At 36.6% G+C, this 14,006-nt stretch overlaps 2 protein-coding genes across 2 annotated transcripts in view; both read right to left on the reverse strand.

Moving 5' to 3' along the window:
• Positions 1-4,650, reverse strand: part of insyn1 (inhibitory synaptic factor 1) — a 93,426-nt gene extending 88,776 nt beyond the window's left edge. The window contains exon 1 of the mRNA XM_077713873.1: positions 4,546-4,650. The gene's annotated coding sequence lies outside the window, so the exon portion shown is untranslated. The remainder of the gene's footprint in view (positions 1-4,545) is intronic.
• ubl7b (ubiquitin-like 7b (bone marrow stromal cell-derived)) overlaps positions 1-14,006 on the reverse strand; it is a 259,966-nt gene that overhangs the window by 205,198 nt on the left and 40,762 nt on the right. The gene's annotated exons all lie outside the window — the stretch shown is intronic.

The following is a 14,006-nucleotide window of genomic DNA, read 5'->3' on the forward strand; positions in this document are numbered from 1 at the left end:
GTGGATGAAGTGGGGTCTATTTGGCATTCCTTCATTAGTTTGCCACAGAATTTGTTGATTAAACTAGAAGGTTAAAATGACATGTTCGAACAGCGGGGTCTCTGCAAAGCAGCTATATAGGCCATGTTTTATTTCTACCTCTTTGACATGAAATGAAATTGTATTAACCACAAAACAATTATGTTCCATCTTTTGTAATATATGAGAATTTAATAAAGGCTAAAATGAGTTTTTTTTTTTTTAATACTCGCTGAACCGTGGTCTCATTTCATTTAATGGATCATATTGGCTCAAAGTCGAATCCTTTTTGTCCCTGTTAAGATCTTTATTTCCTAGCCATTTTTTTTTGTTATAGCTTGGATGCTATCTTAACCGCTTGAAGGTAATTATAGGTTATTCTGGCAAAAAGAAATATGTAAAAGAATCAAGAAAGTTTTAGTGTGTTTAGCCTGGTTGCAACACCTGTTGTAATGTAATCAAAGTGAAGTGATGGCATGTGGAGAAGCAGCGTCTGCAAATAATGAAGTGCACAGACTTGCTAATAACGAGTCGGAGGGCTCCACCAGTGTTTGAAAGTGCTGAGGGGTGAAAATGAAGGCATGCCCCTTAGGACTCATTTGAGAGGAACAAGGTACTTAGAAAAACTCAGAGGGCGGTAATAACAAATATTAAAAATATACAATTATACAGAATTATAACCTCAAAGTAGTAGGGGGCAGTTTCCACCTGCCATATTGGACCAAGACTACTAATCAATACTACTAATATATACTGCCATTTAATACTACTAATTTATGCTGCCATTTAATACTTCTAATATATACAGTCATTTAATACTTCTAACATATACAGCCATTAAATAGTACTAATATATACAGCCATTAAATACTACTAATATATACAGCCATTAAATACTACTAATATATACAGCCATTTAATACTACTAATATATACAGCCATTTAATACTACTAATATATACAGCCATTTAATACTACTAATATATACAGCCATTTAATACTACTAATATATATAGCCATTTAATACTACTAATATATACAGCTATTTAATACTACTCATATATATTACTATTTAATACTACTATTTAATATACTAATATATACTACTATTTAATATACTAATATATACTACTATTTAATATACTAATATATACTACTATTTGATACACTAATATATACTACTATTCAATACATTAATATATACTACTATTTAATATACTACTATATACTACTATTTAATATACTAATATATACTACGATTCAATACACTAATATATACTACTATTTGATATTCTAATATATATACACTACTATTTCATATACTAATATATACTACTAATTCATATGAATATAAATATCAGGCTAATTTAAAAAAATGCACAAAAAAGGCAGTCAAACTCATGTCAGGTCACTGGTACGCAGGCACATAACCACACAACTTAATTTAAAAGTTATGTTATGCTCACTCAGTAAAACAAAAACAAAAAAAAAACTTTCGTGACGAACGAAGGCCCGAACGAATCAGGACCTCCACGCAAACTGTGACCTAAATATTTCACATGTTGATATATTCTTAAGTAGAGGAATCACTGTAATAACCTTTGATCACATTGCGCTATTATTTCATTTGGAAGAGGAAAGTGGTCAAAAAAATTCCAGGTTGCATGCTTGCAATACACATTAAAATTACACTTACACAGTATATAGTGTGTACTCTGTCTTTGTCCATCCAGATGTGACATATATTGCTATTTGTCAGATGTTTTTATTTGGTCCCACTGTGTCATTGTTTCCCCCAGTGTTGCCTTGACCTATTTGCTCTGCTCGCTGAAAAATCCAATATTTTTCGATACCATCCCTGCCTCGCTCTCTGTAAATATATTTTAAAAATCCCATTTATATTTGTCTTTATTTTCCCTCTTGTCCATCTCTCATTCTCTCCTTCTCTATCTCTCCCTCTCAGTCAGTGCAAATGAAATGCTTATAATGAAATTGATGATTTTAATACAGCCGGGTGGAGTCAAACACTCCAGCAAAAGATACTCGCATTCCGCCGTATTTATGAAGTACTGGAGTGAAGAGCTTCCATTTTTGAGTCGTGATGCTGTCAGAGAGGACATGTCAACGAATGACAAAACTGATTATGTGTGCAGTGACTGATGCTTCTCCGCAACATAAATCCAACCGTCACTCGATAGAGGAAAATATAAATCTCGGATCCTTTTACACATCATGTCCGAGTGGCTGTAGTCTTAAAATGGCTCTGTCTTTTCGATTTATGTTTATCTGATAGTTTGGCCATCTCATGTTGTAGTCCTACATCAAAATGGACAGCATTTTTTAAACTAGTCCAAGGTTCCCAAACCATGGGACTTTGTGCTCGAGGATAAGAAATAAACATTTAGAATCATAAACTACTCTACATAAAACGATGATTAAAAATGCAGAGCTTAGTTCACCGGACATCAAAGAGATTTAAAAGCCCGTTGTCACCTAAGGATGTTTGGGTGTGTGTGTATGTGGGTGTGCATGGTTTTAATGCATGTGTTAGAATGTGGCGGTAAAGTGAAAACAATAAATACCTTGAGGCCAAGCATATCAATAGACTAATACAAAATTAAAATGTCAGTTTCTAAAAACATTTAAATGCATCAAGTCAGCATACTTTCAGGAAATGCCTTTTAGCAAAAAAAAAGTATTGTTTCTTGCATTTTACCCCTGATTTGGCAGGCAAGTGTTGCTAAAGCTAATCATTGAAATACTAATTGATGGATATGTACCATAACCAGTCCCCACATTATAATGCAAGGGTGTCAGACTCAGGTTGGTTCGCGGGCCGCTTTAACGTCAACTCGATTTCATGTGGGCTGTACCATTTTATATATTTTTTAATAAATTAATTAAATCAACTGGATTAAAGGCCCTGAATATTCAGTTTTTTTCTAAAACAACATTTATTTTAGCTTTTTTAAATATATTTTTAGATTTTACAAAATTATTTTTGAACTAAAAACTGAAAAAAAGTATTTAAAAAATTATAATTATTGATTTAAAGGGGGGAAAATCAGGAAATTTAATACACACCTATACTCATTTTAATTTGATCCTAAAACAGAAAGTTGGCACTCATTATTTACTTTCTCGGGCCGCACAAAATGATGCGGCGGGCCAGATTTGGCCCCGGGGCACCACTTTGACACCAGTGTTATAATGGGTGAAAGAAATCACCAATCTAGAAATGCTTAGTACAGAACCACAGACCCACAGAACCAGGTAGTAATCACACACCCCAAAAAAACAATCAACACTTATGATAGGATTAACATGTCAACTAACCAATGGGTGATATAACTGTCTAATTAGTAGTGAAGCTCTGGTGCCATTTGGTAGTGGTCCATGCTTTGTTGGTTCAAATGACACCCAAGAATGTACAATAACCCTGCCTCTGATATAGTTAGGTGCTTTGCTGACCCTTGCTTGGTCCAACAGGGAATTGGTGCTTGCTAAGCACCCGTTTTAAGCCCCGGGAGCCAGTGCTTGGTTTGTGGAAAAAGAAATGACCAATCCTAACAGAAGCACTCGCTCAGAACGAGCACAAATGTCAGTTTGGTGGAAAAGGGCTCTGGAAAATAAAAGCGTGCAATGTATGAAAATCTCCTAGTGGGCCTGCACAGGTAGATTATGTAAACTCACTGGGGAGATAAGAGTGTTGTGTAGTGATTAGGCAATTGGAGATCGCCTTGAACACTGATTGTTCGTGTTTCTGTTGAAGAGGGTTGATATTTCAATATTAAAGAGATGATAACAATAATGTGGTCGGTGAACTTGCTCTGCTGTGCTTTAGAGGGTTCAATGCAGTTCATCTATTTATGAATTAAATATAACGCACAAGTCCACAGAGTGTGCACCTGGCTGCACGGAGATTAAATTAATCAGATTCATAAAAGACTAGTGGTCAAGCTTGCACTAAAAATCAAGACCATTACACCAATTTTCTGCCAAAAATGGCCAACAAGGCATTTGTTTTTTGCCAAATAGGTACGGTAAAGACTGAGAAACCGAAGCGAACACGGTGCATTGGGATAGTACATATAGACTTATGATCCTAAGTTTGTAAATGGAGATGTTTATGGAGGAAAGGGTGACAGCTGGTCTCATAAAAAGAAAAACCCAAAAACTTGAGGATTAGTGGCCCATGAAACAAAGACTACATGGCTTCATCACATGTTAAATAAATGATAAAATAGGTTCCTATGGCCTTAGGGAATGCAATAGTCCCAATGGTCTGCTGTACAGTGAAGAAGTTGTCACAGTAGCTACAAATGTCAGCAATACAACAATGTACGAGCGATAGTAGTGGAGAGTCTCAGGGGAATAAAGACATGTCATTTAGAGAGCGGGGAGTTTTATTGCTCTGCTATATAAATCAATATAAAAAGTCCTGAATATGAGATAAAACAACAAGACAGGGTGCGGCATGAGCCACCAAATGAATTGAATTTAGTGTTTAACAATTTCATCTCTTACCTCGTTCCACTGTGAGGACGTAGATTCCGTTATCCATTTATATTTTGCAGCATATCGCATTGGGAAGCTCATCACATCCACTAGTGCATACCCACACATCTTGAAACATCTTACCTTTAAAAACAAAAAAAGTGTCGTTATGACTTTATCTCTAACCTGCTTTAAGAACTATTTAACCAGGTCTCGTACATAAAAGTGGAATGAGAAAAATCCAGATTTAATACCACAAAAACTTTTAGATTCCAGGTAAATACTGTTCGAGCGGGTATATACATATATTTTTTGACACATACATAAAGTACTCGTGCAAAAACAGCCATATTTTTAGGTATTTTGTGGAAAGTTAGCTGTGACTGTTCACACTAGATGAAAAAAAAAATCAATATCTTCACACATGAGCAAAGAAATCGGATTTCACCTGCAATGTGAACGTAGCCTTACTTTAACATTTTTTTTTTCCAAAACGTCAATCCCTTACAAATAACCAATAATTATTGCATTGACTTAAGAAAATGTTATTTCTGGGTCTTGACTCTGATTGACGACATGTAGCCAGAATTGAAAACCTGCCTATTTGCCATTTCTCCTTTTGAATGCATACAATGAATAAGTCATGCACTTTGGTGACAGTCCACACAAGCATGGAAACTTTCACTCACATACAAAATGCCACAGGATGCCTGATGGAGTGTTTGTGTGCATTAGAAATTTACAGCTTGGGTTAAGCCAATAGATAGAGATTGCATTCCTAAGCAGAATTTCACTAGCCTTATAAATAAATAAAATAAGACAAAAGTAAATGGAAAAGCTGACTCTTGTGTTCACTCCTATCTTGCACCCACCCACCATATTATAAGAATAGCGTTATTTTCTAACACAAAGGGAAATGTTGTGATAAGAATAGACGTTTCCTCTGCACATTTATGATTTAATCTCAAGATGATGCCCTTTTCTACTCCTCAATATTATTAGACAGACCTAAATCAAAAGACATAAAATCTACATTTATCGTGCTGCTGGTTTAAATGAATCGCTTTGATTATTACGTCCACTTGTGACATTTGCCCATGACCCAGACCACAAAAAATGATCAATTAAATGTTTCCATGTATGCAAAGGGAGTCATTTTTCTCTTTGTATCATATAGTTGCGGTTGTTGTTGGGGTGTGGAAAGGAATGTATAGAAACAGGGAGACTAATGAGCGTGTTTCGCTCCGCATGCTGTGGCTTCCACTTTACTGCTGATAAGTGAAGACATTAGGAGCTACTTTCTAAGAGTAATAAGCAGTTTGGGAAAGCACAGTGTATCCACAGACCCTATTGGAGCACGGTGACAATCCTATTAAGAAAACACTGTGTGCTGTTAGTGTGACGCAATTGGCTACAAGTAGCCTGGCCCATCTCCAGGCATGACTCAAGGTGACGGCACCGCCACAAAGGCACAGAGTTGCTGTCAAGATCAATATAGGCATATTGATGGCATAGGGCACACAGCCATTTGTTTAATGTGATGCTCTGTAATGGAACTACAGAGGAGGTTATAGAAACAGGGGGGACGGTACGGTGTTTGTCTGGGAAAACCAATTGGAGAGTGACGAACAACATATCATGATAATAGTCTCATGCTGATAAACAAATGCTATTTTTTAATGCAACAATTATGGTTATAGTCATACAGTTTGAAATGACTGCAGAGTCCTGCCGCATAATAAAACATGCATACTCGGTTAATTGAAGAATCCTAATTGGCTCTAGGCGGGAATCTGAGTGGTTGCTAATATCTTGCTTGCGGCCTAGTAGCAAAAATGAAGTGGAATAAACTTTAGATCATCTGCAACTGAGTATGATGAAGACAAGCACAATAGATCATAAATAGTTGGACTATAGAATGCTATGTTTGAAAGAGGAGACATCCTATTTACTTCTATACAAGTAGTTGGGTCCCTGTAGTCCTTGCCAAGTCATCAAGTGTGAAATTTAACAACCAAGTAAGCATCTGCTTGTTCTCCAAATGCATCTGCGATCATATCATTCCGAAATATGTGCAATTGGGCCACTATAGTTAAGTATTTGCGTTGATTTTCTGTAGCCAATCCAACTATGCGATCATTCAAGATGCTAAATAGCTCAAATGCGAGTTGGATTGGTTGGCTATGCGAAAGTTCATCATGTGGAATCACTCACTGTTCTTCAATAAAGGAAGATTCTTACTCAATTTCTGATAGCCTCAATGGCAGATCAAAAACAATAGAAATCCGAGAATACGCACACACAAAATTTCACTTATTTTTTAACGAAAACATTAAGGGTAAGGATAAGCACTATCGAAAATAGATGTTTGTATGTACCAATAAATGAGACCTACACTATTGAGGGAAGTACTTGAACAAGATGGAGTGTTTGTTTTGTTACGAAGTTGCACTGCAGTTGTTGGCTGTATCAATCTGGAAAAGAGAGTTGCTGATTTTACAGATGCCAACTTGAAATAAATCTGTCATACATGAATTATATTTTACACCAATCAACACTGACGAGGATGCTGGCGATCAAGCAGTCAATGTTGCTAATCTGCGTGAAGCGGGGAAAAGATAAGTGAATCTGCTAACGATGATTATCGCAATAAACACAGTGACAACATAATGATGATGGTAAGTAAAATGGCCCAGTTTTCTCTCATCTGTGACTTTATCTCGCATGTTCTCTAATTAAATTTACAGTGTTTCAAAACTATGGAGGTGAAGCAGACAAGATACTGATCGTTTTCAAGAAGAAAAAAAGTGGAAACAGCGATAAAAAAATAAAAAAAAACGAACTCATGTGTCATTTTCAGTTATCAACGTAGGACACATCTGCAAATGAAGACAATCAATTTGACACAATGTTGAGTGGGAGATGAAAGCGATCTGAAAACTTATTCAAAGTTGCTTTTTTTTCCCCTCCAAAAAAATAATCCCCTTCAGAGGCTTTCACTGAGGCGAAGGAACATTGCTCAAACTTGCATCATGTTTTATTTTCTTACTCCAATTGGTCTGAGAAAAATATTTTGGGAGTTATAAAAAGAAAAGAAAAAACTAAATAAAAAAAACACATGACAACACAATGACCGGCTGAACTCAGTTTTTTTTTTAATGGACTGTTTTCCATCTTGATATATTTCCTGCACTGTGTTATATTAGTCTGATATCCCGTTGAGAAAAAAAAAAAAGAAAAAGAGAGAATGGTATTACAGGTCAGTTCTTGCCTAATGAAATGAATTATAGTTCATATCTGGGGAACTAAGCTTGTGTTCTCTTTAGTATTCAATTCTTGCACTCTCACTTTTATCTTTTAATGCAACCATTCATCTCATTGTCTAACGCAGTGGGGTGCAGGAGAAAGAAAAAAAAAGTATAAGAGCATCCTATTTCCTCAGAATCCTGAATAAATCATCGAATTCAGCCAGAATCCTTCATCGTGCTGTCCACTGATGTATTGTGAACTTGTTGGTCAAAAAACACTATCTTTTTGTCCTCAAGCTATATTTATACATAGGCTTACGTACAAAAAGAAATAAGATAACTTGCAATATTACACTGTATGAAAGTAATAGATCTTATGATGAAAGAAAAGCTATTAGCACACGAGGAAAGTTTTGAAGAAAGTTGTTTGCGAGGTAGTAAATTAGGCGGTTCCAGGTGAAAGGTGTATACAATTGCCAATTATTTGCATCACTGAGTAGGGTTAGTTATTTTACATTACTTTTAAACTGCGGTGCATTTCTTTCAACTGCTCGTTTTTAAACTGCTTGAAGGAAAAAGTGGTTTTCTGGGTAGAAGGCTGACTCACAATTAGTTGAATAAGTACCAGTAGACCCACTAAACAAATTCGTTCAATACTCGGACGTTTGGTCGCCGGACGTTTGGTCGCCAGACGTTTGGTCGCCGGACGTTTGGTCGCCAGACGTTTGGTCGCCGGACGTTTGGTCGCCCAATAGCGACATTAGGGGGAATAATATAAAAAAAAATGACAGAAAAGGCTATCGACTGTAATGTCCATAATCCTAAAACAATCATCTTTGGGTGAGTGTTTTGGCTTGGAGATGAGAATCTAATGAGCAAGTTTTGGGTGTAGAGTTTGCTGGCGACCAGCCACGGGTTAATGTCCAAAGTCAAAGGGGATAAGCTCTTGCTCGCTTAGTATATTTGTGCATCATAAACATAAAGTCAGCATTATTATGACCTCACAAGTGCCGAGCATTGGCTAGTCCCAAAACACTAGCTGAAATATTCATTAGTATATTTTTCATGAATTATATTTGATGATAATTCATAATAAAAAAATCTGAAGTATGAGCCCTTCAGGGAATGAAAGTGATCATATTTATTATTTTTGCTTCCTTCAGACATAACACTGTGTGTGTGTGTGTGCATTTTGAAAGAATATAATCAAGGAATGACTTATTGGTCATAAAATTGGATCTAGAGACATGTTTATGGCTTTATCATATATTTATGTCATTATTATTTTTTAGGGTAAACCAGGATATGAGACTTGCAAATAATTAAAAAGTTAGAGCGTAAAACAAATCCCTCATTTTAATAATTACTTCTTGCAATATCATATATCAAAAATACTTTTATGTAGCTAACCATGCATTGAAACTTTTTATGTATGACTTTTCTCGAAAATTAATACATCAAGTCATGTTGGGTGTTGTATATTTTTTTTTGTTTACAGAATGTATCTGGTGTTTTATTTAAATAGGCCTTTACTTTGTTGATGTTAGAGTGCTAGGTCTGACAATCATTATGTGCTTTTGGATATCAAAATGAAATCAGTCATTTTGAGCACACATGCATTCTTCAAACAACTATTGTGCTTTAAAAGGTTACTATTGATCCTTTAGTCTAAACAATGTATGTATTATTCCACTTATAATTGGTGTAAATGTCATTATTACCCATTGACTAAATAATTAGTTTTTCACATGATGCGTTGGCTCTATAAACCAACTTATTTCACATTCAACATTCATATTTGGTGGTATAGAGTGACATTCAATTCATGTTTAAAGAACCAGATTATGCTGGTGAAAGTTAGGTTTACTTTCAGTTCAAAACTCCCATCAATTAACAAAGCTAAAGATAAGGACTGAATGTTTTTGCCATTTCTTTTGCAGTCTCTGTTCATATTTTGATTGCTAGATTGGCATTTTCCGACGACTGGTTGGCGACCTATTCAGGGTATACCCCGCTTCCGTCTCAGAGTTAGCTCTGATAGGTCTCCCCATGAATCTCAAAAGGCTTAGCGGTATATAAAAATGGATAGATTGGGACGTGCATTTGGCCTGGAGAGTAAATCCCATCACATGGAGTGGCCAAATCTGACGGTCACCCACCGAGACAAAGCAGAAGGATTTGTTACAGACAAAAAAAAAAAAAAAAGAGTCATTTACGATTTGAGGCAGAGCATCAGATTAAAAGTGAAGATGGTCTCATCATTATAGTGTTAATGTCTGAAATTTTACAGTGGCATGCTCCTCTAAATCAGAGGTGTCTAAACTAATCCACAAAAGGGTCGCCTTGGGTGCAGGTTCTTGTTCCATCTGATCCAGCATGGACAGTTTAACCAGTGAGGTTTAAATTTGAAACAAACGGCATCAGACTTCAATCAACTGATTACACTTCCAATACAGCAGATTGGGAAAAATGTCTCCTTTTCATCAACTGGAATGAAAACCTGCACCCACTGTGGCACTTGAGGATCAGTTTTGCCATCAGTTGATTGCAGTCAGGTGCTGCTTGTTTCGACAGAAACCTTATTGGTTGGATCAGTTGGAACAAACCCTTGTGAGGATAAGCAGCTTAAAAAATGAATGATCTTCCATCCTGCTGAGGAATTGGGACGGGCATCCTTCCGCATACCTTCTTGAGGTCGCACTTTTCTTTTAACAGAGGAAAACAATCTTAGCAACAACGCAAGTGTGCTTCAGTCAGCCATTTGCCAATCCCCAGGGGCATAGTGACTAGCAACTTGCACCATAAGAGTAGATGTAGTTTAATTAAACATTGCGAGCAATGTCACGGACCACAGGGGCCGCTGCCACTGCTGGCTTAGAATCAGTACTTTTTTCAGTAAACCTAATTTAAGGATAGTGTTCCACAATGTAGCAGCAAAAATAATACGTAGAACTGTTGTTATGGTTACAGGAAGATTTGTGGCAAAGAAAATATGAGTTCTATATTCAAGTGTAAACAAATGCATGAGATTAACTATTCCACCAAGCACAATGTGAATTCATTTCTCAAGTTCAGCATGTCTTTTACTGTCTTTACAAAGACAAAGAGCTAAACATAAATCTAAGACTGGTATAGCCTGGTATATATTGGACAAAATGATTATTGATTAGTTCATCAGGACAATGTGATAGTTTAGTTTTGGATGTCATATTAATTACTGTATTTCCTGATGTGTTTTGTTCCCCTATATTTTTAATCTTATCTCTGGTTGTCTGCCCTTATGTTGTGTCCTCAGGCCTTCCCTTGTGTTAACTGCTTACGCCCAAAAGTCCCAAAACAAAAAAGGTAGAGGAGGCCTGGTCACGGCAGGGAGATTCTTGTAAAGTCCATTATCAAAGATCATTAGAACCAACTCAGCCAAGCAGAAAATGGGATGTTGGGCTTGTTTTTTAGTCAGGTTAAAAGGAACGATTGCTTTTTGCGTCAAGAAGTTCCAAAAACCCAATGACTTCATCATAAGTTAAATCATCTGTTCCAAGAAAAAGTTCAACCAGATTTCTCCCACAAGGGCTAAAAGCAGCAAAATTGTTTTATATTTGTCAGTCTGTCAACATTATAAACCTTATGTTCTGAAGTGATGAAATATATTTGAGAGTCTTACAACTACAATTTTTATCTAGCAAAACAGACTAAAACCAAACCAAAAAAAAATCATGGTATGTGATGCTGTTTGGAATTTAAAAAAAGTAAAAACAATATATTTTAGTTTAGAATATTACTGAAAAGTGGAGGAAATAATATGCTATGCCTAGCTTGATTTCCAGTAAATGCACTGTATACAATTGTGAAGCATTTTAGTCCATGGGCATTGGCTGGAAATTAAGTATTTGAGTATGAAACCATTATTTCTCCAACCCATTTCACTCCCTAATAAAAAAAGTGTCATTAATCAAGGGATTCTCACTCACTAGCAATGTACAGCTGACATGGGGATGGCCGATACAAATGCCCACATGTTGACATCATTGTAACATGATAAATAGCACGTAGATTAAGGAGCACAATTCTATGTCTCTAATATGACTAGAGGTCTCGTTTGGAGATATGGCTAATCTTTACACGGCTCTCCATCTCCATCACAGCGCCACTTCTGAAGCCCGGGGGAGACGCCCAAGTGCACCTCCCCGACCCTTCTTCCTCCAGTGACATCCCCATTAGAGCAATCCCGCTGATAAATGCATTGCAGATTACAAAAAAAGAGTGGGCGCTTTCATTTCAACATGCTTCTTCTTAGGCTGCACTCAAAGATTGGCCAAGCCTTTAAATCAAAACCGCCGCTCTTTCATACGCTGAAACCGTCATTCGCTTACTATGAATTATGCATTAGGTTAATCAAAGTCTCTCAAGGGAAGGCTCATTGATTGATGTCTTGGATGCAGCTTGCTTTAAACTTAAAACATGAAGGTAAGAAGCAGCAACCATGACTTATTTACCTGTTTTAGTTGACATTCCCTGATTCCAACGGCATTTTCATTGATAGGACTCTGTCTTTATGGATCAGATTTTGTTAAGAGGAAACTAATTGAGCTCTTTTGTGAAATTGAATGCTTCCAGTTTCACCGAGAAAAACACATTTGGCATGTGTAACTACGTCTCAGGGACCTACCATCTAAAAAGTTGCCTATTTCGGTTAGATTCAACTAGCATGGCCATTTCCATGCCGAAAAAAAGGAGGCAACATCAAAGTCAAGTGTGCTTCTAACGATCCAATTTTCTAAAGTCTACATTTACAATTATTTCTATAAAACCAAAGGTAAGGGCTATAGTGACTCTAAGATACTGCTGTTGTTTAATAAACACACATTTATGGATAGTGTAACTTGATCTATAACAGAGTAAGAAAATTTAGAAGAATTACGGATTTAATGGATCAAATTAAGTTTACGTTAAAATAAAAAATACATGTCACAGTATGTTATTGAACTTTTAACTAAAAAACATCAGTCTGTCAGGAAAGTTGGAAGGAAGTAATAATTTAGAAAAATAACCAAGACTCAAAAGGATCTATTTTCAGATGAAGCATCTAATCTCAAGTGAGATACGATACTAAAAAATTACAAGAAATTTGAAAAGGGCCAAATGAGGCTACAATTGGCAAAAGTAAAATATCATAGAGGCTAAAAAAAAGTTGTCCTGGTTATTCAAAATGCATGTGTTCAGTCTGTTTGTCAACCTCAGCCATTCTGCATTTGATCATTCATTGCTTGGGACTATTTGCTCCATGCAACTGCTACACAAACACTCATGAACACAGTGACAAAAACATTCAGACGTAAAGCATGATTGTGTCGAGATTACAAAGCTGATAATAGACCTTCGGCTCATTGCACTCATACATCCACATTCAAACAAGGCGGGCATTCAAATGCAATGCAATGCAATATCGATGCAAATTTCCGTACACACAACAACACTTTTTTTCCCCCTGTCATTGGGAAAACTATTAGGACACCTCTAGGTTAGAGTTCTATGGTGATTTTTTTTGTTGCATTGACAACTAGATGCAGGAACTTTCCTGTGTTTTGCTGACTTCTGTGACATCTTGTCCTTTTGCCTCATACAGCCACTGTGATGCTTCTTTCGATAGCAGGACACAATGGGAGTGCATGTGCGTCCCTTTTGGACAACACCATTAATCTCCCTTATCGGCAACACTGCTGTGTCTCCGGTCCTTGAATAGTCTGTTCTGCATTGATGTAGCTTTGCTCAAAAAAAGGATGCTAAATAAACACATTGCTCCCTGCAGCATTGCCTTTTTAGTGCAAACTTTACAGCCTCCTTTTGCTGAAGAAACCATCATTCTCTGAGTGGCATTGACCACTCAGAGCTTGTTCACTCCGGCAAAGTGTTTGCGTCAGTCTCTCGACACCCAATAGCTTGACAATTTTATAATTGCATTGTGTGATAAAAAGCTAATTAAGTTATAGAAGATGGCTTATCTGTTGTTTTTTCCTCGCTACTATCCAGGGGATGACCCCGATAAGATCAGTTCGAGGCTGACGGTTGTGTTTTTCCTTTTTCTTTCTCTCCTATCCACACACGCACTGGGTTAATAGGAGACACTTATAACTCTAAGAGATACAGTAGATATTAGAAAGCAGCTCCTTGATGACAGTAAGCTTTACATAAGATAGAAAGATATCAGACCTTGTATGAAAAAACCAAAAAGGGCACCCTGAGGGG

Source organism: Stigmatopora nigra, chromosome 3, assembly GCF_051989575.1.
Source record: "Stigmatopora nigra isolate UIUO_SnigA chromosome 3, RoL_Snig_1.1, whole genome shotgun sequence".
Lineage (NCBI taxonomy): Eukaryota > Metazoa > Chordata > Actinopteri > Syngnathiformes > Syngnathidae > Stigmatopora > Stigmatopora nigra.